Below are 27,198 nucleotides of genomic sequence, written 5' to 3' on the forward strand. Positions count from 1 at the left end.
ATGATTGGATTTCAAATATAGGAACACAAGTACATCACAGATGTTGCTCAGATAACCCGGTCAAGACTTGTCCACGAATGTTATAGTGGAACACTTTATGTTTGAAAATTTCCTTTTAAATAGCATATGGATAACTTAAGCTGTCAGTGGGTGTGTAGGTGTGTGTGTGAGTGAGACATACATATTAGACAATTCAGGCAAGTGATGCTTTCAGCCTGCTATGATCTCAATAGAAATGTTTGTTTTTTTCTCACATATATGTTTTGTACCTTATGTTTTCAATTAGTGTTTGACAGAAATAAGTCAGTAGTTTAAAAGGGATTTATAATGGAAATCATATTGGTTAAGTAACATCTTTCAGCTTTTAATTTATAACAGAAATGTTCATGTTCTTATACCATGTTTATATTCCGTAAAATATGTGACTAAATTCATATTTTACAATTTTTTTTCAGTTTTGAATCATACAGAAGTGCTCTATTTATGAACCTTTGTAATAACTCATTGTATAAAGAATATTTTAGTTAATGGAAACTGCATTATTTCTCTTTTATTAATAAGATTAAATCTGTTAAATGTATCATATTGGCCAAGTCCACATTAAAATGTAAACTTTAGTTTGGGTTTTAATTGAGAGAGTAAGTGTCTCTGAAATGAAGTGTTAAAAATGTTGTTGTTCTGTTATCTAGTCACCTATGTCTCTTTAAAATCCTAGATCTTCAACCCATTAGATTTTCCTATATCTAGACATGTCCTTGCTTGTATGTATGTGAAAATAATATTGAGTTCCGTTAGTTACATAGGTATGCAAAAATATTATTCACATCCTTTTGTCTAAAACAAAATGGTTGGTGGTCTTATATAAAACATTTTTCTTCACCTGTTGTGAGGAACCACTATTACCATCACTGCAGGAGCAGTCACTTTACTCATCTTTGACTAGAAGTACAAGAGGCTTGGGACTGGATAAATGTTTATGTGTGAAGTGGAAAGGAACTTTAGGAGACAACATCTACTTCTTTTTCTAGCTGCAGTGATACTAATGAAAATGCCTAAGGTCTTTCTTGCTTTTGCATAGTAATTATTAAAGAAATAAAATTTAATCGTTGTAAGGTGTATCAGAAATGAAGTGAACAGATTGGAATTGTTATAGAGGATCCCTTGAAGAGTGTAGTAAAAGTGACTGTCATGAAGAAACTTAGTAGCAACTTGAAAGTGAAAATAAATCACCTAAAAGCAGTTTTATTTATTTTTCATCAATAAAATTAAATCTATTAAGTGTATCATGCTGGCCAAATCCACATTAAAATGTAAGTTTTAGTTTGGGTTTTAATTGTGAGGGTAAGTGACTCTGAAATGAAGTGTTAAAAATGTTGTTCTCTTATCCGTTGCACATGTGGGGTAAATAATTACTAATTTAATAAGTACTAAAGCTTGAAATTGAGTTGCTTTTTCTTTATTACCAAATGAAGCCAATGCAATCTTATCTATATAATTAGTATTATTGTCAGTTACTTGTATTCCAGAAACTTTCTTATTTGGGAGAGAAAAATTATTAATAGAGTTGATAGCCAGAATACTTGGAATTGCAATTCCAACCTTCAGGATCATATCTATTGTTCAGTTCTTTCTGGGTTCTCTTTCCTGCTGTGTACTTCATAGTAGTACTGTGAACCATTGAACTTTAAGTAGACCTATGAAAGTTGAAAATATATCAGCAATGAAAATATCTTCTGTCACTTATAAGCTTAAAAAAAGAAAGAAAGAAAAAGTGAGAGACGTATGAAGGGCAGTCTCATCGGGTTTATTACAATAAGAAACTACAATATGCAAAACATTGACAAATATATTCTGTGTAGGACCTTAATGCCATTGATTTACATCAAGTTTTTAAAGTAAATATACTTGAATTTACAACTTGAACCAGTAACATGAGTCAGAGACATAGAACCACTTTGAAATTTAGTGATTTTCTTCTTTTTATAATGGATATAAATATATAGATGCAGAATGGCCTTTGGTTCACAAGTTGGAATAAACTATAAATTTCCATTTACTTAATTTGTATTGTTTTATTTGTCAAAATTAGATGAAGAACCTGTACTAGAATGAAAGAAAACATTTGTCACATCAAATACTAACCTATTTGTATTTATGACTTTTAGTACATATATTTTTACCCTTACAGTAGATTTCATATTTACGTTCCAATAGCATTTATGACTAGGAATAGTGATTAGTAATGATGCTCCTAAATGAGTTTAAAAGAATAGAGGGGGAAAAAAAGTGAATTAAAGGCCTACCATTTTTTTTTTTAAACAGTAGGCTTTTTATTTATTAAGAGGTAGACAGATGAACATGGAAGGCTGGCCCATTTTAACTTACCCGAAGTTCATATTGCACAGCATTCATCCATCCTACACTGTCAGAAATCTTAAAAGAAATACCCCAGACTGCCAGAAGGATTTTTCTTCCTACTTCTTCTTAGCAAGAAGAGTCAATGAACTGCTTGCAAAGAGTGAGTGAAGTCACTCAGTCGTATCCAACTCTTTGCGACCCCATGGACTGTAGCCTACCAGGCTCCTCCATCCATGGAATTTTCCAGGCAAGAGTACTGGAGTGGGTTGCCATTTCCTTCTCCAAGGCCTACCATCTTTATTTAAAGCTAAACTCTGATGTTTGAGTACAGAGATTTCGTATTACATTTTTGACCAATTAATGGTTATCTGAATATTTTAATTATTTTAATATTTTTATACTTCTAAAAAATAACAACTAAAGTTTTACAATTCTAAAAAGAAGCAAAATAATCTTGAATCTTAAAATACATATGGACTTGAAAGCTGTTATATTTTTCCAATAATTCTCAGTTGAAGTTTTTGACTTATCCATCAGTAATACTGGAGAGTGTGGAAGGTCAGAAAGTTTCAGGCTTTCTGGATTGTTGATTTATTTCTCCCCCTTGGAACAGGGAATGCACTTTTCCTGAAAGTAAGCTCCCTATCTAAAATTAGCCAAAATTGTCTCTAGGATGCTTATCTTGACTTTGTAGAAATTGACTGAAGCCTTTACCCTTCGTTTCCCTCCCAAATAACTTCAGAATTGTAGCCAACTATGTTTAACATCCTTTAACTTTTTGAACTGTAATTATACTTTATCATAGAATCTCTTCAATTTATTTTAAATTTTGCCTATGGGTAATCACGTTGGAGTTGACTTTTTCCATATTCAAGTAAATTTTTAGCTGTAATCTAGAAAAGAAGAAGAAAAGAATATCTTACTCTATTTTTTCCCTCATTTGTTCTAAAATTTCCTATTTATTTTTTAATCTTTGAATTTTCTTTTCTGATTTGGTTTATTGCCACTGTATGTAGGCTCAAGAGGGAATTAAATAGTTTTATGGATGAAAGATGAGTAATGGGTTATGAATTTAAAGATAGCAAAGTTGTAATAGTAATAGAATGCATTACAACAGAATAAGATCCGAAATCTGCACTTTTAACTTGTAGAGAATGATGTTATGGAGAGAATCCAGTAGACTCCTTTACGAACATAGAGTAAAACGGAAAATCAGATAACTTTAGTTTTGGACCTCGTCAATCACATAACTTATATGGTCTACATTTCCTTATGTATAAAAGGAAGAATTTCCTCTCCTCTCAATTCATCTTTCATTTCAGTTCAGTTCAGTTGCTCAGTCGTGTTCGACTCTTTGCGACCCCATGAATCTCAGCACGCCAGGCCTCCCTGTCCATCACCAACTCCTGGAGTTTATCCAAACTCATGTCCATTGAGTCGGTGATGACATCTAACCATCTCATTCCCTGTCGTCCCCTTCTCCTCCTGCCCTCAATCTTTCCCAGCATCAGGGTCTTTTCCAATGAGTCAGCTCTTCGCATCAGGTGGCCAAAGTATTGGAGTTTCAGCTTTAGCATCAGTCCTTCCAATGAACACCCAGGACTGATCTCCTTTAGGATGGACTGGTTGGATCTCCTTGCAGTCCAAGGGACTCTCAAGAGTCTTCTCCAACACCACAGTTCAAAAGCATCAATTCTTTGGCACTCAGGTTTCTTCACAGTCCAACTCTCACATCCATACATCTTAAATAGTTATTTAATATAATGAGCATCAGTTCAGTTCAGCCGCTCAGTCGTGTCCGACTCTTCGTGACCCCATGGACCACAGCACATATAATTTATTTACTACTGCTACTGAGCTACTGAGTCGCTTCAGTCGTGTCCGACTCTTCGTGACCCCATAGACAGCAGCCCACTAGGCTCCCCCGTCCCTGGGATTCTCCAGGCAAGAACACTGGAGTGGGTTGCCATTTCCTTCTCCAATGCATGAAAGTGGAAAGTGAAAGTGAAGTCGCTCAGTCGTGTCTGACTCAGCGACCCCATGGACTGCAGCCTACCAGGCTCCTCCATCCATGGGATTTTCCAGGCAAGAGTACTGGAGTGGGGTGCCATTGCCTTCTCTGATAATTTATTTAATGCACTTCTATTTCAGATTGTTGAGGATGTTCACTAGAAACAGTGATGTATTTTTGAATATATATATATATATATAGAAAAAATTTTTAAAGAACATCTTCAGCAACCTAAAATAGGAATACAATTTAAGTATGTTTTATCAATAGGATGAAATATTATGCAGTCATTACAAATCTGTATCTGTGAAGAATTTAATGACAGCACATTCATGGTATTGTTTTAAGTGAGTACATGAAACTGAAAAATAGATTACAATGTTATGTTAATTGAGCCGGGAGTTATGATTATGGTCAATTCTTTTTTATACCTTTGCACTTCACTATATTGTAAAAGGTCTACAGCAAGTTTTTATTATTTTTATAATCAGAAGAAAACTAAATATTAAAAAAAATAAGATAAAGATGATTAAAGTAATGAATTCTAAGTTTTATTCTAAATTCTCTAAAAATGGTTTATAATGCCATGGCCAAAGGGAAGAATATTTATATCACAGATGTGATTGGGTAAAAAATGTTTCAATTATGAATGTCTCTATGGAAGATCTATGTACCAAACCTCTTGAATATATCATCATTGTACAATGATAGAAACTGTCCAATCTTCTCATAATATGGATTCACTAATATATGACTTTAGCTCAGATTTCCAGTGTGAAAAATATACTTTGTTAGCATCCTTTAAGGTTTTTATTATTGTCTGAAAATGTTTTTCAGTACATATTACTGCTTGATTTCACTGGAGTATGCATTAAAGATAGCTAATGGTTGCTTAGAAAATTCAGAAAGCACTTCTCTTAATAATTTTTTGCTCTGTGAAAGACATTATAGCCTTTCCCTTTACCATCCCTACTTCTGTGTAGATGGAATTAATATAATTTCTTTTGAGGTATGTTCTTTGCCACCACCCAAAAATAAGTGATTACAATAGATATTATTGAATTTTCTGCTTGCTTTAGAAGGAAAGCACATAAAAGTCAAGCTTTTTTTTTGTATGTGTGTGCACATAGCTATGAATTTTCAAATAGTGATTTTTAAACTATTTCAGATTAGCAGACTGTTCGTCAAGTAAGAAGACAGTTCTTTTTTTTTGATTTATTATAAATATTCATTTTATTACTTATATTTGAAATGGTTTCATAGATACCCATTCTTTTTGGTGAAAACATAGATTGACACTTTCTATGGCCTCCATTTAGCTTGTACATTCCCTATCTTTCAATTTCTTTCAGTTGAATCTAGTTTTAAGTCACAAGCCACTGAAATTCATTCATTACTTGCTGTATAAAGATTTGTTGTCAGAATGTATGTCATAATTGAAATTCTTGGGTTATAGTATCTAAAATAAATAATGTTTTTAATTTCATTCACCAAAGGATATTAAGGAGGAAAAAAAAAAAACATTTCAGGTGGCATGACCTTTCTAGTCTATATAAAAGTGTTTTGACTTTTAGATTTGTGGTCATAGTGTCACCTTGTGAACAATTTCTATGTGGGAACCATGAAGCAGAACTGAACAATTGGATGCAGAAACTATGTATGATATACTGCCTCTATCTAAGAGGGAAACCAGGGAATTATACTAAATATGAATTCTTTTTTAGTTCCAAGTCATTTGGAAAAAAGCTAACTCAATCACTTATTTCATAGATGCCTAATTAAATAAAATACTAGCCCCCTAAAATGTTTTCTTGAAGGAAATATGTCTAATAGATAATAGTTTTTAAATAATTGAGTATTAGAAATATTCTTTCTTAATTACATGATTGATGATCTAAAAATGATAATCTATAAGAAAGCATTGAAATGAAGATGAAAATTCCATTAACCTCCTTTTGAACTTAGCAAAATTCAAAACATTTTTTACTTTTTACAAAAGTACCGAAAAGTAAAGGAGAGGAAAAGTAAAGTTTATGTTTTCCTATTATGTAAGTCTTTTGTTCTGTCTTCAAGACAAATTTTTGAACATCTTTCAGTTATCCATATTGATTTTAGCCTGGATTGCGCTGGCTGGAATGGATCAGGAGAGATGAGGATTGTATTAACTACAAAGAGAGTACTAGATTAAGTAATATGTGGGAAATGAACATTGAAAGAGGTTTATTAGTCATTCCTATTTTGAATTTTCTCCCTATGTTATGCATTTTTCGTAAAAAAAAAAAAAGAAGAAGAAGAAGAAATACAATATGTTATCAGGGCAACAAAATAAGGTTCTTGGAGATACAACGAGGCTAACAGGAAGAGTAAGGGAAGGAGTATTATATTTTATAGACCAATTGACAAAGGGAAGCATTGGAATGGAGTTTGGGGACATGTTTGAAAGATTCAGGGTGTAAGGACAGAGATTCAAGTTGTGGATGATAGGAGTACACTGAACCTGGGAGTCTCCCCAATGCTTTCACCACTGTCATCAAGAGATGCCTTGATGCCTAGAAAGAGCATAAGTGGGTCAGTAGATAGAACGACTGAGGTATAAGCCCAGCCTGGAAGGAGGCAGATAAATAATAGGGCAGAAAACAACACAGCACTTTAAGTAGAGGTGTGAGACAGATCCTCTTAGAAGAGTAGACATCTGTGTACTGAAAACCCATAAGAAAAACCTATAAAATCTTCTGAGAGGGTTTGGTAAAACAGAGTGTTCTGAAATCCATGAAAATAATAATTATTTGGTACAATCTCATACTGCAAAAAAACACTCTGGATGCCACAGGTTTTGTGAATGAAGTGGTTTATGCTTGGAGTGGTTAATATGTTTCAGCTGCATTGAAAACATTGTTTGAACAGTACAGAATATTCTTGTGGACTTTTGAGAATGAATTGACATTTCATTTTATGTATTGTTAAGTGTAGCATTTTCCTTGTGTAAATTCTCTTCTTCAGATAGAATAACTTTTATTTAAAATCAGCCATCTTCAAATAAAGAAAAAGGTCATTAGAATATGTTGAGAGAATTCAAGTAAAGTGTTCTGTTCACACTTTCTTTGAAATATGTTGCTTAGACTTTAATTGGTTGTATTTTCCAGTTTCCTTGTAGTACATGCTATTGTTCATTAAAACTTTTGTTAGGAACTAAAACGATCTCTCTTTGTAGAAGAATATTTGTGATAGAAGTCCCTTGGTTCCAAAAATCATAAAAGCTTACTTTGGTGTTTTCCTTCAATTGTTTTTCACAGTTTCTTTTAAACAGTGCCAGAATCTAGCAACCTCACATATTTTACTTAGGTATAATTCTTACTTGGGTGGTATAGACAAAAGCATGTATTTCATAAAAAGGCCAAAGCCAATGAGAAGCAATACCATAATAATGAAAATATCTGTATATCCAAAGTGCTAAGTCTCAGAAAAGAATCAATTCTCTGGAGCAATATTCAAAACAGAGAAATGTTCATACAGCAAAAAGAAACAAAAAAGCCCACAAAAATCCCTTAGGATCAGCATCAGTGTTGGTTGGATTTAGTTATAATACAATTAGAACATCTATATAAATTATATCTATATATGTATATATGTGATTGTTTTAAAGAGCATGGAAACATAATACCAACTAGAGCTAGTGGTGAAGTACATCTTCCTTCCCATGAGAACAGAGACAAACTGAGCTTCCGTTTCTACCAAATCAAATTTTGCTTGTTTTAATTATTCTGCTACATAGAAATCATTTTCCACATGATTTCATTTTCAGATAGGAGAAATGTCAGCAGAATTGTCATTAAATTTCATTGCTATGGCAGATACTATCCCTTAGGGCCATTTAGTTAGAATTAAGCATGTCCATTACACTAGAAATGTTATATTTACTGACAGTGGGTCAGGAGACAAAAATTAGTGAAATATATGCAGTATTATTAATTTAGCAGTTTTACAAATTCTCAAAAATTTTAAGTGGGATTGAAATCATTATCTTATTATTTATAAGACATAATCAGTGTCTATATTACATGTCTACATAGAAAAATAAAATGAAAAATATAAGGAGCTCAAAAGAGAAGAAAAATCTACTGACTAGCCTAAACAATATAAGGAGAAAAAAAACATCAGCTCTTGAATACTTTGCAGTTTAAGGTTTGAGATTGAATTTCCTCATTTCAATAGATATTTATTTATAAAATATGTACTATTTCCTGTCTACCTCTTCAAGTGCAAAACAATGTAAATGACTTTGTCCTTCTGCTGAGCTTCTCAGAGATGACTTTCTTTAGAAATTTTTAATTTTCCTAAAGCTTTTCTTCAGTCAATTCAGTTCAGCCGCTCAGTTGTGTCTGACTCTGTGACCCCATGAACCGCAGCACGCCAGGTCTCCCTGTCCATCACCGACTCCCAGAGTCCACCCAAACCCGTGTCCACCGAGTCCTAAAAAATGGCTTTGATTTGTGTCAGCATCTTATTGGGCTATTTCCTGAAAAAAACTTGCAAAAGAATTAAAAGATCAGTTTGATTGTCAAAGATTTAGACAATTCTTTTCTGTGTAATGAGCCATCTATGGAGTCTGTAATGAAGTAAAATAACCATAGTTTTAGATATTATCCACTGGAAGACCCATGTGGGTTTGTGTTATGTTAACATTTGTCTACCTTGATGAATCAAACAAGTGAAAATGGAATTCTTTATTACAGTGTCAGAGTCAGAACCATGAGGTGTGTTCTACTGATGGGGCATCACAGGCCCCATCACTTTTTCACAAAATAACATTGATTCCTATAATATGGTTCCTAGGTATTTCTGTTCCAACTCATCCTCCTGTAAGCAAGAGTTTTTCTTAAAAGAACTCTGATCACATCATTTCACTTCTTGAAATAATATCATCAGCTGACAGCACCTATCGTGCTTAATGAAGAAATGTTAGAAGCTTTCTTTCCCTCTTAAATCAGAAATAAAACAAGAAGGTTAGCTTACCACCTCTGTTCAACACTGTGCTAAAGGTCATTGCCAGTGCAGATTAAGGCAAGAAAAAATAGAAAATGTGGCAATTAGAAAGGAAAATTCCAAAGTTTTTTTGTTCTCAAGTGTATTATTGTCTAGTTAGAAAACCTAAGAGGAATCTGCAGAATTATTCAGACAAGTACGCAAGTTTGTTTGTGTAAGAGCTATCATGTACGGTGACAAACAGGTCTAGACTTCATCAACAAATAGAAAACACCTTTAAAGAACTTGCCATTGGAAATAGCAATAAAAAATGCAGGATAGTGGTTAGCTTTGGAAGGCATGGAGTGAACGTAGGTGGAGATGGGTGAACAGGGACACCAAATTACTGGTACTGTCTTAAACCTTAAACAGGCTGGTAATGATATAGCTGTTCATTATATTATGCGTTATACTTTGTATGTCTGAAGTGGAATATTTTTAACAACTACATAAATATTAAAAGTTGGCTTCAGTGGCTACACAAAACTCATGGCAGATCTTTCTAATAGGTTTGGGTCATGAGGTATGGAGGTCCACATGCCACACATCTAAATATTTTATAGCTATAAATCAAGTTGATCTTTTCTCTTAACTTGACAACTATACCTGCATATGGCTAAAACCAGCAAACATATGAAAGATGATGGAATTTAATTATTATAAGTCTATGTATTCTACTGAAAGGCCTGGGATATTTGAAAAAGTAATGTAAAACATATAATTCATAAATTATTATATGTTTATTCATAAAATTTTTCTGACCTCCATTTTAGCAAAATCACAATATTGTTATAATATTTTCACATAATTTGCATTTTACTTAAACAATAATTATATAAAGGATTAAAATATTTAATTACATTAGAGTATAGAAAATTTGAATATATATTTATCAAAATGGAAATGAAAAAATGGAAAAGTAATTTTTTCAAATTTTTCTAAAAGTTTTTTGTAAAACATCAAAAAACCAGGAGTTGGTGATAGACAGGGAAGCCTGGCGTGCTGCAGTCCATGGGGTTTCAAAGAGTTGGAAACAACTGAGTGACTGAACTGAACTGAAAATATAAAAAATACCTCTTAAAAGTCAAAAGGCAAAGTGACTACTAATGAACATAAAAATTATATAAAAATTATTGAATTTTTAGGTATTCAAAGAATTTAATATTTTAAAATATTTTTATAAAAGTATATCTATTTACAGTTTGAGGGTTTGAGTTCGATATATTTGTCCATGAAAAACGTCTATATTACCCTTTATGCATATCATATCCTAAACTACATATATGAAAATTTAAGAAGCACTTAAGCATTAAAATTTTTTGCTCAGGAGGGTAATGAGTAAGAAGAGGCATGTCAGCAAGACTGATCTGGGAAAATAATGAGAGATTAGATTGCAAATAGACCACAGGTAGAGAATGCAATTTGGAGTAGGCAATGGCACCCCACTCCAGTGCTCTTGCCTGGAAAATCCTATGGATGGAAGAGCCTGGTAGGCTGCAGTCCATGGGGTCGCTAAGAGTCTGATACGACTGAGTGACTTCACTTTCAATTTTCACTTTCATGCATTGGAGAAGGAAATGGCAACCCACTCCAGTGTTCTTCCCTGGAGAATCCCAGGGAAGGGGGAGCCTCGTGGGCTGCCGTCTATGGGGTCACACAGAGTCGGACATGACTGAAGTGACTTAGCAGCAGCAGAGAATGCAATTACTCAATGATATTATTGGTTAAGTGGAAGATGATAAAGTGGCAATAATAGAAATATGAAGAAGTGTGTTGATTTGAGTTTTTAGGAAATAAGAATTGATTGGATTTTTGTTAGATTCCTTTGACTAGAATTAACTCACTCTATCTGTTAGGGAAGTTCCCAGCTCAAATACTCAGTTACCTTCACGCTCACCTATGATGGATCACATCTTAAAATTGAGCATGATGAGCTTTAATCATAATGATAGTTTTGTGATGATCTTTATATGGAAGAACAAAAGATGGAAGTGACAAGGTAATGTCTCCAAGCTTCTTTGGTTAGCAAAATGTATGTAGAGATATTGTGGCAGTCTTGGCTACCTGGTGAGAATTGTGCTCATACTGATTAGACTTGCTATTCTGACCTTAGGAAAGAGAACTGAGTTTTGCTTATGACTCCTTAGCACTTAAAGACAAGTATTATTCCATCAAAATTCTGTTGTCAGGACTTTCCGGGTGGTCTAGTGGTTAAGACTCCAGGCTTTTACTCTAGAGATGCAATTTCCACCCCTGGTCAGGGAAGTAAGATCCTCATGCCACTCAGAGTGCTCCCTCCTCTCCCCCCACAAAAAACATTTCTGTTCTTTTACATTTAGCATCCATGTCAGCTGATCAACTACTCATCCATTTCACAGGCCTTCTCTGCTCCTTTTCTAAAGTTCTTACCTATTCCAAGGGGTGGAAGATGAATCCAAGAATGTAGAGGCTAATGAGAAGGAAACATATTATGTAAAATAAATATTTTGATTGTTGGCCAACAGAAAAGCAGGTTTAAAATTTTCTTTTCACTGTTTTTATTTAATATTATTATTTGAAATGTAGTATATAGAATATACTTCATTTCAGTAGTTTTAGAAAGCAAGAAAAAATCATTAGTTTTGATGAAGGAATGATGTAGAGTATTTGCACTAATTTCCACTTACATTAACTGATCATCCCTTTAAATAAAATTTTAGTATTTCTATAATGGTATTCTGTTCAGTGGAAGGAAAGGGGAAATTAAATGGCTTCATCAAGTTGTAGAATTTGGGGCCTTGCTTTTTTCTGAATCACTAAACCTGGTTTTCATAAAGGTAATAATTATTAACTAGAATTTACTTTAGACTAACAACTACATTAGGCTAAAGTTTTACATAGACCCCCAGTGATTTTATTTATAGTTGAAGGGCTTTAACTGAACATTTTCAAAGCTACTTAAATCTCTCTTGTTGTGAAATGTATTTGCCTATTCCCTACAGAGGCTTTAAACTCTATCTGCCTAGTATTTACTAAGAAGCTGCAGTCAAATGAAAGATTCTTCTCAAATGAGCCATGATTATATTTAGGTTGTTCATATAAATTAAGTTTCACTTCAAAAAAAAAACCTAATAAGATTATAAATTATGTAATTTCTCCAAGTCATTATGGAATTATACAATCTCTGGTCTAGGAAATGTTCTAACCTTAAAATATTTGGTCCAGAGGCTTTTAAAACAAAATTACTTAATTTTATGCTGGTTTTGACATTAGCAAAAAGCAAACCAAAAAAAAAGTATTTGCTGAGTCTTTTAAATAAAGAAAATTTATGTATTGCATAGGGAATGGTAATACCATTAAATGAATGAATTATTCTTTAAATCTAAAGACATGATTTCAATGGACTGTTATCTTCATATTCCATGCATTACCCTGAAATGACTGAAAACTAATGGTGCAAAATGGGCAAGGCCATTTAAAAAGTCATTCATCAAAGTGCATGGTATTTAAACCACCTTTTTATCCAGATGGACATTGCTAGTTAACTGTTATATCTTTTCAAGTGATGTTTACTGTTGAGTCACAAAAGTATACTTTATAAACATTTTAAATAAATTTTCAAGAGTAAGTTTTCATTTGATTTTATTTCAGTCACCTAATACTTTATATTTTAATTTGGGAGGGGGAAAAAAATCCTACCATGCTTTAGCTGAAGTATTTTTCTCTTTAGATGAAACTACTATTTGATTTCAGAGAGGTCTCTCTACAGCCTTTATGTATTTCCCATACCGTATTGTATCCATGTGAATTTTTATTCTGTGCTTCTTCACCCTATCACTACCCCTAACTGTCTCACTAATTCTTTTGGAGTTCATTATCTATAGCACTTTTTTGTTTATTTGTTTTAGCAAAGGAGAATTGCTATTTGGTTTTAAGGAAGAATATGAATAAGATATCCTTTTTGAAAAGGTTTTAAATAGGATATACCTGTGTATGAGGATATTACCCTAAATCGAAATATGATTATCCTTTAGGTTCAGGAAGAGTGCCTTCTGTATGCAGTTATTTTCTATATTCTCTGTTTTTAATTCCTCAAAATCTTCAATATGGCTATAGGGACTGTTACCATGATCTTTTGCAGAGTATATCTGTTTGAATGTGCTTTCCTATAACTTCAATCTAGTTTAAAAATAAACCAACCAAAAACATCAGGAATCATGCCAAACAGAATCATTTACAGATGCATGGGATATATGCTCTATATTCTTCTGGCTTGATTGAAAATAAACTGGCCTAGAGTAAACTATAATGTCTTCAAAGCTCATTATACATTCTATGTTCTTAGCCCCTATTTCTTTTAACACACAGTAGAAGCCTCCCTTCTGCCTTCGGTGTCCAGATCTCACCTGCTCTCAAAATTATTTTCTTCCCAGATAGCTCAGTGGTAAGGAACCCTCCTGACAAGCAGAAGATGAGGGTTTGATCCCTGAGTCAGGAAGATCCCCTGGAGAAGGAAATGGCAACCCACTCTAGTAGTCTTGCCTGGGAAATCCCATGGGGTTATAAAAGAATCTGACACATCAGCAACTAAACAACAAAACTACCCCTCCCCAAAGGAGGAAATCTAATAATTTTTTAAGACAGAGAGAAAGAGAGAGAGAGAAACGATGGGGGCATCAGGGAAGATGGGGAGAGAAATACTATCTTTTGCAAGTATTACTTTCAACTTTTTATAAATGTAGCATGAACTTTCTCTTCCACTCAGTTTAAAGAAAAACTAATAAAGCAGTAGAAATAAGGTTGCAAGCAGAGCAATTGTTTGTGTGGTGATGGCTCCCTCAAAGTATCACGAGGTTCCCTTGCTTGTCCCTGAGAGCAATGGTGAATAACAATTTGAAGTGGCCTCCTTACCCAGCCCTACCCTGAGTTGATGCCCCACCCCAAGGCCTTCTGGAGCTGAGGGAAGCTCAGTCCCATGTCCAAAGCTGTGCTCTGCTTCCCAAAGTTACAATACATATCACAGTTGGTGCCTCAGACTCTCAGTCCCTAGGGTTGCTCATGTGCCAATCCTGAGCTAACTAACTATGACCTATGGAACAAAATCTAGATGAGAAAGGACTGACGGGCCTCTGATGCCCATCCTGGAACAATCAATCTTTGTCAAGTAGTGGAACACCATGGTATCCATAGCTTGCATCAGGCTTCTACTTCTGGATCAACTAGTGTGGCCAGAAGGCAGTATTACACAAAAATTGTGGCAGTCCTGTTGCAGGAAGGGGGACCTCTTCCAGGACCTGAAACCGGGCTCTTGTCTAACACTCAGAAATGAATTGTCCAAGGAGACACATGCTGACAAAGCAAGAGATTTTATTGGGAAAGGGCACCCAGGCAGAGAGCAGTAAGTTAAGGGAACCCAGGAGAACAGCTCTGCCGCTTGGCTTGCAGTCTGGGGTTTTATGGTGATGGGATTAGTTTCCAATTGTCTTTAGTCAATCATTCTGATTCAGAGTCTTTCCTGGTGGTGCACACCTTGTTCAGCCAAGACGGATGCCAGGGAGAAGGATTCTGGGAGGTGGTTGAACAGGTGGTGTCTCCTTTTGACCTTTCCCAACTCTTCCAATTGGTGGTGGCTTATTAGTTCTGTGTTCCTTACCAGGACCTCCTGTGGTAAAACAACTCATGCAAATGATTACTATGGTGCCTGGCCAGGGTGGGCAGTTTGTCAGTGTGCTTCCCCTAACAGTCCCATGGAAATCTTATTTTGCTGATACCAGTGTAGAGAAAGGAGTTGTTGTTCCCAGTTTCTGCAGGGTGCGAATAGGCCACGCTGTCATAGAATAAAAGGTAGAACGCATACACCCTGTAGCAAGAGACAGAGATAAAGCACTATGATGTTCACAGAACTTCTGGCTGGAAAAAAATGGATAGGCTTCCATGAGTTCAAAGAAAGGACAGAATTTGGGCTTCTGAGCAAATGAGAAAGTAACTTTGTAGAAGTAGAGAGCAAGTTAGAAGCAGGGAGGTGGAAGCCTATACAACATATACTGGGTATTTGAGCAATTTTATATTTTGATGGAAACTCAGTTGTGGGAAGGGCAAATTCTGAAGCCATGACTAAGAACCTTGAGTATCACACAAAGAAGTCTCAACATTATCCTTTGGGCTGTGAAGCACTCAGAAGGCTTTTGGGCAGGGTAGAGAAATGATAATTACAGCAATTTAGGAACACTAATCTGACAGTATGCTGTAAAATGAGTTGGAGAATGAACCAAAAGGTGAAATACCTTACCCTGCAAAAATGCGGTATAATCATCCATAGTACACAAATTAGGCCAAGAGTTCATACCTAAAAAACACTAAAGGGAGCTTATTAGAAATGCAGATGTCTTTACCTGCCCCTTACAGATTTTGGTGTGTAAGTGTGAAGTGGGGCTTTGAGATTTGCTTTTTTTTTTAAAGCACCAGGTGAATGCGGCCAGAGAACACTGCTTTGAGAAATGCAGATCTTGGCATGCGATCTGGAGAATCGGTTTAGGATCTGAGTATGAAAGAGTCCTGGTTCATCCTTGCAACTTGCTCAGCTCAGAGCCCTGGATTTCAGCCGTGGTTCTGGTGTAATACATCTGAAGTCAGAGCCAAAGCAGAAGGTCGAAGACATGAAGCCTTACTTCTCTCCCAAGTTTCTATGGGCTCTATTTCATGTGGTGCCATCTCTCTGTGGATAAGTCAACTGGAAATTTTACAGCATGACTCACCAAGGAATAGCACTGAGTTCTGTGGTTTTGGTGGGGAAGCAGTGCCAGAAAAGATTAATGTATTCTGTTTTAAGACTGAAGTGAGGTTATTTTATGTAGCTTCAGGATTCCTTCTCTTCTTGCAGTCTATGCAGATTCAAATTCAGTACAATTTAAATGACAAAGGGTGACTTGGGCTGTTTAACAAATGGGAGATTGATATTAATCATCAGGTTTTTGGAGCTTCACCCTGAACAGAGTGGGGAGTGATAAGTCCTCCCAGGAGTACTTCCACAGATGCACTGTATTAGTAGACTTTGCTTGGCTATTCTTTGTTCAATAATTAATTAGAAGTCTTTTCAAAAGTCTCCTTATGTCTCCTGAACTTGGAGCAATAAAATTTTTATCCTGTGCTGATAAATTCTAAGATTCATATTTAGATTGATTTAATATGTGTTCCAGTTAGTATGTGATATTTATTTTGTTTTTAATCTTATTGTTAGTTGTTCTTGTATGACAGTTTAAGATTAAAAGCTGCTAAGAGTCTGAATCTGTGCTAAGATTTTCTTTGCATCCTCTTCCTTTTCACCATTGTACCTTTCTTCGATCATTTTCTTTGTCAGCCCAGCTAGATGCCTAGGCTTTGAAGAGATGATTCATTCGTTTGGCTTAGGGTTTGTCAGGGTTACTTTCATGTTGCCAAAACCAGTGATCTTTCCCATGTATTCCTCTTATTTAGCCTTTCAACAGTATTCTATATAGTTGACCACTTCCTCTTTAAAACATATTGAGAATTTTTTTCTCTTAGCTTCCTTGAAACTGTATAACCAGTCATTTTTTTCTCAGCCTCTTTTCACTTTCATTTTTCTCTCCCTTGGCCTGCCCCTGAGCTCTGTCCTATTCTTTCATCCCTATTTAAAGCTCTCCCTGAGAAAAAATGAATCTAATATCTTTAAAAGATGTATTTTATGCACTGGTGTTTGGAATTATATCTCCAGATTGATCTTATCACACTTGGATAGTCAATAAGCATCTCAGATTTAACATGTCTAGAGTGAAATTCTTTGTTCCTTCCCACTCCCATCTTCTTTCCTCAGATTTCCCAGATTTTAGTAGATGACATCACCGTCTACCCAGTTACTCAAGCCAAAAAGCTCAGAGTCCTAAATGTCTCACTTTTTATCACTCCCATCTGCACCCTACCATCAGAGCCTGGTAATTCTGCCACCATCATATCCTAAACTTGCCTTATTTCACCCACTTCTGTTACTGCCTCTCTCACCCAACCACGAGAGGTTCTTTAACTGGCCCACAAGCTTTCCTTCTTCATCTTCTAAACTCTAATATCCAGATAGCAGCTGGGGCCATCTAACCCACAAATCAGGTCTCTCTCCTACAAGAAACACTTTAGTGGCCTCCTGTTGCTATTAGAATTAGAAAACTTCTCTACAGTGTTTTCTCTGACTCGCTTGACCGTTGTCTTCAGGGGTCTCGCACCACGTGGCTCCCGCATTTCAGTCTTCCCTATGCTCTGCACCACTCCGGTCTTTCAGTTACTTGAACAGGCCATAGGTCTTCTGTACTAGGTGGATCCTCTTCCTGGAATTCTCTTCCCTTAGGTCTTTCTGTAGCAGCTCCCTATTTTCCCCAGTTTGGAGAAGATTTGGCTGTGTACCCAGTTTAAAGTGAAACACACACACACACACACACTTCTGCCATCACTCTTATTACTGTGCTATTTTTTTCATAACTTGCCACTATCTTATTTCACTTCTTTATTTATTTTCTTTTTTTAATTCCCACTAATAGAAATTAAGTTTCAAGAGGTCAAGAACCATGTCTTTCCAGTTCACTGATATAAAACAGTGCCTGGCTCATCACAAGCACTTAATACATTTTTTTTTTTTTAATGGATAAGTGGTTTTCTGATCTGTGAATGAGCTTAGCTCTAATGATGCCTCCTGGTTTAGAAGTAAGTTAGTGGAACGTATCCAAGGACATCTTTGGAAAAAAGAGACTCTGTTTGTAGAGGCCAGTGGAGGTTGGAATTGGGGTCATGGCATGGGGTACTTTCCAGAAAGCACTGGATGACTCTAGAGAGTGATATGGAAACAAAGCGATGATCCAGCAATCTCACTTCTCGGTATATATCCAAAGGAAATAAAACCATTATCTTGAAGAGGTATCTTTACATGTACATAAATGTACATGTTCATTGCAGCATTATTCATACTAGACAAGATATGAAGACATCCTAAGTGTCCATGAGAGGATAAATGAATAAAGAAATATTATACATACATGTTGTACATACAGATGTACAAAATATTGTAATATAAACATGTACATATATGTGCACACCATAATTTCTTCATTATGTGCATATATATATATGCATACACACACAAAAGTATATTTATTATTCAGCTGTGAGAAAAAAAGAAATATTACCATTTGCTGCAACATGATGGACCTTGAGGGCATTGTGCTAAGTGAAATAAGCCAAAGAAAGACAAATATTGAATGATATCTCTTACATGAAGAATTTAAAGAAAAAAGAATTTGTAGAAACAGAGAGTTTTAAAGTGGTTGCCATGCGCTGAAGGATTGAGTAAATAGGGAGATGTTGGTAGAAGGGTACACATCTTTACATGGAGAGGCTCTTAAGAACTAATGTGTAACGTGGTGAGTACAGTTAACAACACTGTATGTATAACTGAAATTTGCTAAAAGAGGAGAACTTAAATGTTCTTACCAACTACCCCCCAAACTATCTATATATAGACAAATGTGTTAATAACTAGATGAGTAGAATCCTTTCACAATATGTATGGATTTCAAATCATCACATTGTACACTTAAAATATATTATAATTTTAATTGTCAACTATACCTCAAAGCTAAAAATAATTTTTAATTTAAAAGATTATAGGGAAAATAAGGCTCAACTAAGTAGGTTTTTGCTCTAAAACATTCAGACTCTAATATTAACAATAAAACAAACTGATCAAAAAATAAGTAAATAAGAAGGTGATTCAACCAAAGCAAATAAAATAAGAAGAAACAGCCAAGGTTTCTTACAGATAGAGCACGGGGCTTTTGTGATAAGTAAGTGGACCAGCTGACTGAAACCTGGAAAAATGGAAGAGTGTATATACAGGGATGGTAGGAATCTTTGGTGACAACCAAAACTTACCTTCCATATTTAGAGAGCCAGAGTAGGACTCTAAGATATTGGTTCTCTCAAGGGATTACTGGGATGTTAAGACCATAGAGTCTTATTTAGTACAGAATCATATGAAATGTAGGGGTTAAAAAAATCTCCCTGAGAAGATAAAAAGAGCAATAGAGCCAAAGCTTCTGATTCCATTTGGAAGCTCTCTAATCTGATTCTTTGTCATCTATAACTAAAATCTTAGAGCGCTGTTTTACAACGTTTAGAGTGGGTCAGAATCAACTGGGATGCTAGATTGAAAATAGAGCTTTCCCATCCTCTGTGAGATACTGATTTGGTAGTACTTGTATGGGTTTTGGCAAACTGTATTTTAGCAAGTATTCTCCAAATCAAACTAATACCACCTAGTGCAAGGTCAGTCATGGCTTGATAAACAGTGGTTTAGAGGAACCCACAGCTTTACCTATTCTCATGTAGCATTTAGACAAAGTTCAGTATTGTTTTGAGTGCTTGAAATTTTGCTTGGTATTTAATTGTTGGTTATTTACACATAGTGAAACTCTATACATGTCTCTTTCTAAGAATTGGGTGTTTTAATTATTACAGTTATGCATACTCTGCTTTTTCTTTTTTGGTTGAGTCTTGAAAAATATGAGTTTCAGATAACTTATACATTATTTGAATGTATAGGATCTGACTTTAAATTATAACATTAGATGGGAAAAATGAGAAAGTATGTTAATTAAATATGTATTTTCTCTTATTAGTTTTAGTAGCCCCATATACAATTGCTTCTGTATGTATGCATGCCAAGTCACTTCAGCCGTGTCCGACTCTTTGCGACCCCATGGACTGTAGCCCACCAGGTTCCTCTGTCTGTGGGATTCTCCAGTCAAGAATACTGGAGTGGGTTGCCATTTCCTACTCCACAATTGCTTCTACCTATGTGATATTCCTGAACTCTGGGAACAGAAATTCCACTGTTATTTGTGTAAGCAGTTCGTGTATGACCAAAAAACCTGAAGAAACTATTTAAATTGTAAACATGATTGCATTACCTAGAGAAAAATATTCTTAGATAAACTTAAAGCTTCCTTTTCAAGAGAATATTAAGCTAATTGGAATTTTTCTTAGTTTAAAAAAATGATTTCCAGAAATTGTTTCATTTTTTGCACTTTCTTTTTATATTTAGTTCAGAAACTGTTAAAACTTGGCTATTTTCCAAAACAAAAATTGATTAGAGTGTAGAAAGAATAATGGAGATAGACTAGTTGATTCAAGGAAAATTATATGTGTAAGAAGCACCAAATACAGAGTTTAGTGGGGGTATCCTGTGCATTATGGTTATTAATTTAAAGACAAGGGATGACTGACTGCTTACATAAACAGAGCAGTGCCTACCCTATGTCATATATATGTCATGTTCTCTACTGTTAGAGATTTTCCGAAGGTAAAGCACATCTGAGTAACCTTTGTATCTGTTCTCTTTGCCTAGCCCAAATCCTAACACTCACAGGGTTAATCCATGTCTGGATTAGACTAGTGCAGTTTAGAATACAATATGCAATCATAGTACTATGATTCACACCCTCTCATCCTTTTAATGATCAAAATTGTAACGATATAACCTACTGGGCTATAGTTACGCTTGGGGTGATTGATTTGGGTTCATGTGGATATACTAGCTCTGAGGGTTGTCTTGATCCAACATAGCTGCTCTTGCTATAATGATTGAATAGACAAATTTCATGCCTCTTATTTCAATCATAAAAATGGGCTGGGGGCGGGCATATAAAAAACAAAGAAACCCTTAAGCAACATAATATAAGCCAGGTGTTCTTTTTCTCAGCTTGACTTAGTCTTGCTCATCCAATACCTCATGTTTCTCTCTATCACACATTTTTTTTTAACTCACAAGAATCTTGTAGTCAAAATAAAAAGAACTTGGGTTAGAAACTTTTTGCTTTAAGTTTGTGTCTCTTTGAAGGTCAGTTGCCTTTAATTAATTGCTGTGTTTTCTGGCTTGGAATGTTGATTATTTTCATCTGGAGCCCTAAAGACCCCTGGGGAGCTCCCAGGGTGACATCCCCTTGACTGACGAGTGCTGGTGAGGGGCTAAGAAATGTCTGCCTTGCAAACCTCAACATGAGGATAATGAGTTCAGGCATTTCAGAAACCAACCAGCTTCTGAGAAAGGCACTTGGGTGGAATCCTGCTTATTTTTGAAATTTAAGAGCCTGAGGCTCACCTACTAAATTAAAGAGCTTTCAAACAAAAGCCTGGAGGAACCTGGAGTGGTGGTTGTTTCCATGTGCACAGGAATGGCCTTGCCATTCAACTGGATCTGAAGTGAAATCTAGAGATGAGGCCAAAGAAAAGATACTCAGGGATAGTTAAATTCGCAGGAAGTTCTTATTAAAAAAACATGGTAAGATTTGGGGTAATAAAAATCTCCCCACATATACATAATTTTATTGTTCATACTTATTTTTAAAATTTCAAGGAGTGTTCTCTCACTGCCATGGACTAAATTTTGTCTTCCCAAAATCCATGTGTTAAAGCCTTAGCCCCTAATATGATTATATTTAGAAATAGAGCCTTCAGTGTGTAATTAGCTCTAGATAACATCTATGGGAGTTGGCTGGAGAAGGGAATGGCAACCCACTCCAGTATTCTTGCCTGGAGAATCCCTTGGACACAAGAGCCTGGCAGGCTACAGTCCACAGGGTCACAAAGAGTAGGACATGACTGAAGTGACTTAGCACATGTGGGAGTCAGAGCCTCATGAATGGATTAGTTCCCTTATAAGCAGAGGAAGACACACCAGCACCCTCTCTGCCCTGTGAGGACACTGCAAGAAAGCAGCCTTCTGCAAGCCAGGAAGAGAGCTCTCATTAGAACCTGACCAGGATGGCAACTCTGACTTCTGGCCTCCAGAACTGTGAGAAAGCACAGGTCAGCGGTTGAAGTCACCCACTCTATGTATTTTGTTATGGCAGCCTAAGCAGACTGATGCACTCCTATGATAATAATTAATTACAATGGGAATAGATTATTGGTTTACTGTTGTTGTTGTTTAGTTGCTAAGTTGTGTTTGAATCTTTGCGACCCCATGGACTGTAGCCTGCCAGACTCCTTCTCCATTGGATTTCCCAGACAAGAATGCTGGAGTGGGTTGCCATGCACTCCTCCAGGGGATCCTCCTGACCCAGGGTTCGAACCTGTGTCTCCTGCATTGGCAGGTGGGTTCTTTACCACTGAGCCTCCAGGAAAGCCCAGGTTTCTGATTAGGAGGTGTGAATAAAATAATCTCATTGACATAAAATTTCCCTTAACCAATAGTGTACACAGCTGTGTAATTTTTTTGGTATATGATACTGTATCATTGTATTTGCAATTGGTAATTGTAGACTGAGGTTCTTTTCATTTGTTTTGAGTCCTTTGAACATTTTATAAAATGCCTCAAGGCCAGTGTACAGGAAAACCGGCAGCCACATGTGTGATTTGATTTAGGGAACACTGGAAGCTCCCAGGAACCAATAGATAGATGTGAAATGCCCAAGATTTGAGATTCATTCCTTTAGATTTAAGGCTTTTGTCTCTGGAAAACCCTCAGTCAAATGTTGGTATCCCTCAAAAAATAATGTATTGATACTTCATTAATATTTTTCTCAGCATAGAGTAATCTTTGAGGTGGCAAGTTTTATTTTAGGAAGGATGGTTAAGACTCTGAATAAGAAGAGATAAGAATAAGGAGATGGGTCAGAACATGTCCACAAAGGTGGGGTGTTAGAGGCCAGAGCACCCATGGGAGAGCTCAGGTGACAAAGGAAGACCCCATTGTCTCTGAGTGACTGGAATACGGCACTCTCTGCTCTGTGGCTCAGACAGTTTTCCTTCTCTCTGCCCCTCCTTTATAGTTTGAATATTCTCCAATCACTGCCTTTGTGTTGTTTTAATCCTCGCTCTCATCTTCCAGATACTTATATGACCCTTAAAACTGTGCTCACCTCCAGTCCCCTTTCTGTCACTTAGGCTTTTTGCTGAAATGAATGGTTTTCATCTTTTCTTCTCTTTACCCCAATAAGATATTACCCAAAGTACAATGATAGCAAAGAGCCTTACTGGGCTTAGTTGCTCAGGCATGGCCAACTCTTTGTGACCCCCTGGACTGTAGCCCGCCAGGCTCCCCTGTCCATGGGGATTCTCCAGTCAAGAATCCTGAGTGGGTTGGCATGCCCTCCTCCAGGAGATCTTTCTAACCCAAGGATGAAACCTAGGTCTCCCACATTGCAAATGGATTCTTTACTGTCTGAGCCACCAGGGAAGCCTCAAAATACTGGAATGGGTAGCCTATCCCTTCTTCAGGGGGTCTTCCCGACCCAGGAATTGAACTAGGGTCTCCCGCATTGCACATGGATTCTTTACCAGCTGAGCTACCAGGAAAGCCCAAAGAACCTTAAGTCTGAACCAAAGCAACAAATATAATAGATACTCACAGATAAGGATTTGTGATCAGGCTTTGCTATTGGAAAAGAAAAGGCAATTTTTAAAATGTGTCAATTATGTTCTTAAAATATTATCTAAAGATTATAGAAATCTGTCTGCTAGGCAGAATCCCTTAATTATTTTTTTCCAAAGATACTTTTGCCTTCTCTGTATCCCTTTACTCTCATCACTGTGAATATTTCATGCACCTTGACATGCCTAGATGATTTTGATGTAATTCTGCCTTGTATTAATTTTTTACACTATACTTAAGTGCACTGATGCCTACATACGCCTTAAAAAAACTGAGGAATAAATGCAAGATTCTTGCTTTATGCTCCCCATGAAAACTGAAGCTAAAATCAAGTTAAATACTATAAATAGCAAGCTGCTTCAACTGTTAGCCTGTGTAATTAAAGAAAATAGAAAAATACAGAAAAGTCTATATCTAAGATGACTTTTTTCTTTGGGTTCATCACTGCTGCTTAGATGATTGTTTTTTTGAAGGAGAGTGTCTTTTGTGATTAAGTCACTTGTCAGATTTGCATTGATATGCAAAGTCTCATTTTATATCTCGAGAAGCTCCACCATCTGTTACTAACATTCTTCCAGCAGGAAGTTCAAGAGAATAGCGTTTGTAAGGTAAAAATACATCAGCCATAGCTAGAGCTTCAAACAATTGTTTATAATTAAGAAGTAGAATTCAGAGTAAATGTGGATTGAATGTTGTTGATAAGAATGAGATGAAGAATAATACTGGAAGGTTGAGACAAGATGTGAAAATGCTGAAGGACAGGAAGTATATTTACATTTCTTTTTGGAAAAATTTCAGAAAAGTCTCAGTCTTATTTTGTACTTTCAGAAGATGGTTCAGATTTAGTGTTTGTCTTAATTTGTCTTTTTTTTTTTTTCATTCAATACGTACTTACTGGATCCAACAGTGAATAAAAAATAAAGAATATGCACGGGCACACAGGTGCACTCAAATGCACGATTGAGTGCCATTATTCACTTCATGCCCTTAAAGTCTCATATAAGTAATACAGGATGTAGCTGAAATCTACTTTTAAGTATATAAATTTCAAATGCTGAAATAAAAACACTTATGTTAAACATGGAGAAGAACAGTGAAATAATTGAATATCCCAAATGATGTTATATAAATAATGTGGTAACATGAATATTTAGATATTAAATATTTGGGTATTTAAACACTTAGGTAATTTAGAAAATATCCCTTGAATAGAGCATAACCAGTTTACAAAGGTGGAATGTAGTCAATGGATCAAGGCATGTGGGATTATTAAATTGAAGAGACAATAGTAAAGGATTAAAAAGACTTGGTAGACTGGAGTTGCTTGCTATAGTTCTTAGAATCCCAAAAGTATGACTTATGATTTGAAATTAGTCATAGAGACTAAAAAGGTCATTTTTGATTCATTGAGGTTCGTTGGCCTCAAAGTAAGATGTATTTATTCCATGCTGAGTTAGACTATATATGTAGCAGTGTACAGGTAATGAGTTCAAAGAGATTATGTAGTGGAAAGATGGCTCAAAGGATGATTATATGTGAAACAATCCAGTGGAAAAATTACAAATAACCCTTCATATACCTCTATTTCTTGGTGGTGATTTTGAGAAAAACAACAGAAAGTTTCAAGAGGGAATAGAGGAGTTGCTAAGCATATTTGTGAAATAATTCTTCTAGGAGCTTTGGTTTTGATTGTTAAATGACAGCATGATCAAAACTTTGCATTATCTATATGTTTATTCTCTTAATAGTAGTGAAACATTTCTCTCAATCCCTCTTAAAAATAGGTTTTTCATGTTTATGTGTCCCTGTACATGTTTGAACACAAGCACACCCATTGTACTCTATTCACTCCAATTTATATACCATCTTGTTGAACCCATTCCTACTATCAAGATTTGTTTACAAAAATCATTGAATGTTGGTATGTTCTTCACTGTCACAGGTATAATACAGAACTATGAGAGACAGTTTTGAAACCTGGAGAAAATCTTTTAAATTTTTTATTTTGTCTTAACATAACTAATTATGTCTGTCGTGTCCTAATATAACTCATCCTAACATAGTTATCATTTACTGAGCATGTGTTATATATATGTGGAAGAATGTATTACTGTTTCCATTATGCATTCTCCCACCTTCATAAACCATAAGAAGTTTATGCATCCTTGCTTTTTTCCATATGGGGTGAGAATACTTCAGTTCTTCCTGTGAGAAGAGTGTAATTTGCCACCCCACTAATACCAGGCCTTCAGCGTGACTTGCTGTGGTCAGCAGAGTATATGTGAAAGTGATGTACGCCATGACCAAGCAAATATTTTAAAAGCTACATAGGTGGCTCCTCCACTGCTCTTTTTCCTGGGCCATTAATGACAGACATGTCCAGATGGGAGCTGTTCTTTCAGTCTCAGAACAAGGTGCCTGAAGCAGAGCAAAGCTGACCTACACTGACACATAGCCAACATGTAAAGTGGGCAGTGTCTGTGGAAAGGAGAAATAATCCTACGTTACGATAAGCCCCTGAGATTTGGAGGTTTTTGTTAAGAACCTCAGAAGGTTGAAATTTCACCCTACTTTCAAGCTAATAGATTAGCCAGTTTAGAGTCATGGACACTGCCAGAGGACTTGACGCTCCTGATTCAGCGACAAAGGACAGTTTAATATTCAAAGCCATATGAAGAGCCAGAATATCAGATTTTGTGCTGTTCCCTGAGCCCCAGTTTCCACCGGGTGATGTGAAAGTGGCCCAGGCGACAAGCACAAACTTTGTGTACTGTGTTACAGGAGAAGAGCCCTGAATCTGAATCATTTGTAAGAGGAGGAAGTATGGCAGCCAAGGTTTCTGAGGGAGCTATCTCTGTCTTCTAAGGCTGTCAGCAAACCTGCCCATTGTCAGAGAGGGGGATGTTATCTTCATCTTCTAAGGCTGTTTACTATTCAAACATCCTTGAAAGATAGTCTGGAGCAAAGACAGTCTGTGCCTCTGCTTACAAGATAGGCAATAATGCAAGAGACCTATGCAGAATTATCTCCCAAAACTTCTTATTTCAGTATAATCCAGCAAAAGCCACCAAATACACTGTGTGTTATGCACTACCTTTTATTATTTCATATCTAATCATACCTCTAATTTTTTGAGTTATCATATGAATGACAATAATTTATTGTGAAGTGAAGTTTGCTCAGTCGTGTCCGACTCTTTGTGAACCCATGGACCGTACAGTCCATGGAATTTTCCAGGCCAGAATACTGGAATGGGTAGCTGTTCCCTTCTCCAGGGGATCTTCCCAACCCAGGGATCAAACCCAGGTCTCCTACATTGCAGGCAGATTCTTTACCAGGTGAGCCACCAGGGAGGCCCAATAATTTATTGAGTGTTGATTATATACATGCGTTGCAC

General features: G+C 36.0%; 1 protein-coding gene across 3 annotated transcripts in view; it reads left to right on the plus strand.

Annotated features, from left to right (window-relative positions):
- Positions 1–27,198, plus strand: part of IMMP2L (inner mitochondrial membrane peptidase subunit 2) — a 961,484-nt gene that overhangs the window by 732,655 nt on the left and 201,631 nt on the right. The gene's annotated exons all lie outside the window — the stretch shown is intronic.

This window comes from Bos taurus, chromosome 4 (assembly GCF_002263795.3).
Source record: "Bos taurus isolate L1 Dominette 01449 registration number 42190680 breed Hereford chromosome 4, ARS-UCD2.0, whole genome shotgun sequence".
NCBI lineage: Eukaryota > Metazoa > Chordata > Mammalia > Artiodactyla > Bovidae > Bos > Bos taurus.